The sequence below is a fragment of the Lycium barbarum genome, chromosome 1 (genome assembly GCF_019175385.1).
Source record: "Lycium barbarum isolate Lr01 chromosome 1, ASM1917538v2, whole genome shotgun sequence".
In the NCBI taxonomy this organism is placed as follows: Eukaryota; Viridiplantae; Streptophyta; class Magnoliopsida; order Solanales; family Solanaceae; genus Lycium; species Lycium barbarum.
This window is the reverse complement of record NC_083337.1, coordinates 111,413,142-111,417,502: the sequence shown is the minus strand read 5'-3', so window position 1 is coordinate 111,417,502 and position 4,361 is coordinate 111,413,142.

Below are 4,361 nucleotides of genomic sequence, written 5' to 3'. Positions count from 1 at the left end.
GATCTAATGAACCGGGTATTCAGGTCATTCCTAGATATGTTCGTAATTGTATTTATCGATGATATTCTGGTTTATTCTCGGTCCGAGGCAGAGCACGCAGATCATCTGAGAGCGGTACTCGGGGTGCTTCGACATCAAAAATTATATGCAAAATTTTCTAAATGTGAATTCTGGCTGGCTTCAGTGGCATTCCTGGGGCATATTATTGCAGCTGATGGTGTCCGGGTGGATACACAGAAGATTGAGGCCGTGAAGAATTGGCCTAGACCCACGACACCCACAGAGGTACGTAGTTTCCTGGGGTTAGCAGGCTATTACAGAAGATTTGTGAAAAAGTTTGCTTCGATTTCAGCGCCTTTGACAAGACAAACTCAGAAGGGAGCTAAGTTCCAGTGGACCGATGCATGTGAACGAAGCTTCCAGTTGCTGAAGGAGAAGATGACTACGACCCCAGTTCTGACTCTTCCAGAGGGACCCGATGGATATGTTATTTATTGTGACGCTTCTGGCGTGGGATTAGGCTGTGTATTGATGCAGCACGGCAGAGTTATAGCTTATGCTTCTCGGCAGCTGAAAAAGCATGAAAGGAATTATCCTACCCACGATCTGGAGCTTGCTGCGGTGATTCATGCTCTGAAGATATGGAGACACTATTTATATGGCGTTCATGTTGATATCTATACAGATCATAAGAGTCTCCAATATATTTTTAAGCAGAAGGAGCTTAATTTGTGGCAGCGGAGGTGGCTAGAGCTCCTGAAAGACTATGATGTGGATATTTTGTATCATCCGGGCAAGGCTAATGTTGTTGCAGATGCACTTAGCCGGAAATCTATGGGCAGCTTGGCAGATTTACAGCCAGACAGGAGAGAGATAGTACGTGATATTCATCAGTTGGCTAATCTTGGGGTTCGTCTGGCCGATTCTGGAGGTACACGGATTTCTGTCCGAGGGGTTTCTGAATCATCTATTAAGGAAGATATCAAACGGCATCAATATGAAGATCCTGTTTTGGCTCGGTACAGAGACACAACCCATGAGAAGGAGAAGACTCCGTTCGAGTTTACACCGGACGGGACCTTACTATACAGAGGCAGGTTGTGTGTACCTGATATTGCAGGGCTACGACAGCAGGTTATGAGAGAGGCACATTATGCTCGCTATTCGGTCCATCCTGGATCTACGAAGATGTATCATGATCTCAGGTGCCTGTACTGGTGGGACGGTATGAAACGGGATATTGCAAAATTCGTCGCCCAGTGCCCTAATTGTCAGCAGGTCAAGATTGAACACCAGAAACCGGGTGGACTGTTGCAAGAAATGGAAATTCCGACGTGGAAGTGGGAGATCATTAACATGGACTTCATTACAGGTTTGCCTCACACTCTACGGAAGTATGATTCCATCTGGGTTATTGTTGATAGGCTGACAAAATCAGCCCATTTTCTCCCCGTCAGAACTACTTATTCCGCTGAGGATTATGCCAGGCTTTATATTAAAGAAATTGTGCGACTTCATGGAGTTCTTATATCTATTATCACTGACAGAGGTGCTCAGTTCACAGCGAACTTCTGGAGATCTTTTCAGGAAGGATTAGGGACTCAGCTGAGCCTGAGCACAACTTTTCATCCTCAGAGTGACGGACAGGCCGAGCGCACCATCCAGATGCTTGAAGATATGTTGCGGGCCTGTGTTATTGATTTCAGAGGTAGCTGAGATGATCACTTGCCATTGATTGAATTTGCTTGTAATAACAGTTACCATTCCAGCATACAGATGGCTCCGTACGAGGCTTTGTATGGCAGGAAATGCAGGTCACCTATCGGCTGGTTTGATATTGGCGAGACAGAGTTAATTGGCCCAGATATGATCCAGCAGGCCGTTGATAAGGTGAAACTTATCCGCGAGCGACTATTGGCAGCCCAGAGTCGACAGAAATCATACGCAGATAAGCGACGTCGACCGTTGGAATTCCAGGTAGGAGATTGGGTATTCCTGAAGTTATCGCCTATGAAAGGCGTGATGCGGTTCGGCCGGAAGGGTAAGCTCAGTCCGCGTTATATTGGGCCTTATCAGATTATTAGAAAAATTGGAAATGTCGCCTATGAGTTAGATCTGCCATCTGATTTGGAAGCGGTACATCCGGTATTCCTTGTGTCTATGCTCCGCAAATGCATTGGTGATCCCTCCAGAATATTTCCTGCGGATGATATTCAGGTGACGGAGCAGTTATCTTATGAGGAGCAGCCCGTAGCCATTTTGGACCGCCAGGTTAGAAAGCTCCGGAACAAAGATGTAGCCTCTGTTAAGGTGCTGTGGCGGAACGATAATAGGGAGGAAATGACCTGGGAGGCCGAAGAGGAGATGAAGAAGAAATACCCTCATTTGTTCCCTATGCCCTCAGGTAATCTCGAATCTTTGTTTAATTCCATTTCAATAACGAATGTGCTGTCTATGAACATAAACTCCCCCAAAGTATTTTCAGACCCTATAAGATTAATTTAACATTCGAGGACAAATGTTCTAAAGGGGGGGAGGATGTTATATCCCGTGTTTTCACACGTTGTAAAAATTTGGAAATAATCTTGATTTGTAAGAAATAAGGTCTTAGTTGATGTTTATTGAACATAGGAGTTGTGCATGAAAGAATAGTGTCGTGGAAGTGTGGGATAAGGCTAAGGGCAAAACGTGGAATTTCGGAAACTAGCTTCGGGAATTGCAAAAATAAGATTTGTAGCCAATTGGGCTTGTAAAATAAGAAGCAAAATGAGTCCCATTTTCTTTGAAGGGTGGCCGGCCATCTATGGCCCAAACCCATGGCCTTAAATTAATTTCCCATGTGCTAATTATATATTAGTCTTTATCTCTTAAGAAGGTTCAAGAAAAATAGACAAGGAAAGAAAACAAGAACAAGGGCAAAACTATGAGACCATTTCGGGGTTGCCATAGGAAAATTAGCCACCAAAAATCTTGTTCTATAAATTTATATTTTGTGGTTTTCCTACTAAGTTGAGCACCCTTGTTAACTTGGTGTAGTTGGTTTGGAGAGAGAAGCACTAAATTCATCAAAGTAACCATACCTTCAAGTGGAGAAGAGTGAGTAAAAAGGTAAGAATCTATCCCTTATTCTTGTGTTATGAAGTCTTGTTTGTGTTGTAGTATGTAGAAATGTGTTGATTGTATGAAGGAATGGAAGTTTGCAAAGTGGGTGTGTAGTATATATGTGTAGCCGTGTGTATGCATGCATTGTGTACCAATGAAGAATTGAAATTATGTTGTATTCTAGTTGTGAATGTGATGGAATTCATATTGAGAATGAAAGTTGAATAAAATTGGATGAATTGGCAAAAAGAGTATTTGGCCGTGTGGTATGGAGTTGTATGGAATGAAATGGATTAAGTTTGTTTAGTGTGTTAGTTGTGTTATTGTGATGCTTGTAATGTAAATGAAAGTAAAATGATATAAGTTTGCTATGAAATGGGACGTAGAAGTTTATGTCGTTTTAGAATGATTTTACGACGTTATGAAAATGAAGTTATTAGGTTGTAAATTATGATCAGTATTGATGAATTTGGAAGTTGGAAACATGTTATGAACATGTATGCCAAAGATTAGAAGTTTTGCATGAGTTATGACTTTGGCGGAAAGTTTGTATATTATGTATATCGTGTGTATAATTTGAGGAAACGATATGAAATGCTTCTAAACTATGTTATGATGATCTAGATTGATAATGAATGTGAAGCCATTGAGATTGGTTTGAAATTGAAGTTGAAATGAAGGTTATGGCATTATGTCGGCAAGTAGAACTAATTGTCCCATATTGTGTTTCCAATGTTGTTGTTGATGTTGATGTTGTTGTTTGGGTTGTTGTTGATGGTTTTGAGCCGATTTGAATTCTCGGGGGTGCTATATGTATAGGGGAAGTGCTGCCGAAATTTCGGTAGACAAATATGAGTTAAATTGAATCCCTAGCATCTATAACTCACAATTGGTAAATGTGACCATTTGCAGATTTTCGACGAAACGGAGAGTGAGCTTGGATAGGCTTAAAAAGCTCAAAAGGAATGTAAGGCTACCCCGATCCTTCTTTTGGCATGCCTAAGTGTATTAGAATCGAATTCCGGCCTCGAACGACTTTCTGCCCCTCAGAATCCGCAAGTGAAAATATCACTTTTTCTTTCAGTAAGATTGAACTCTTTTGGTATGTTTTCTTGGAAATTATGCAAACTTTCTTTAAACTCCTTAGAAAGCTATAGAATGTCCGTAGAACCTTTATAGGTGACCCCATAAGATTAAAGGGCGTAATTTGGACCCACCGCCTTGCTTGTCCCGAGGTGGGCCCGCTATTCCCGGTTTTG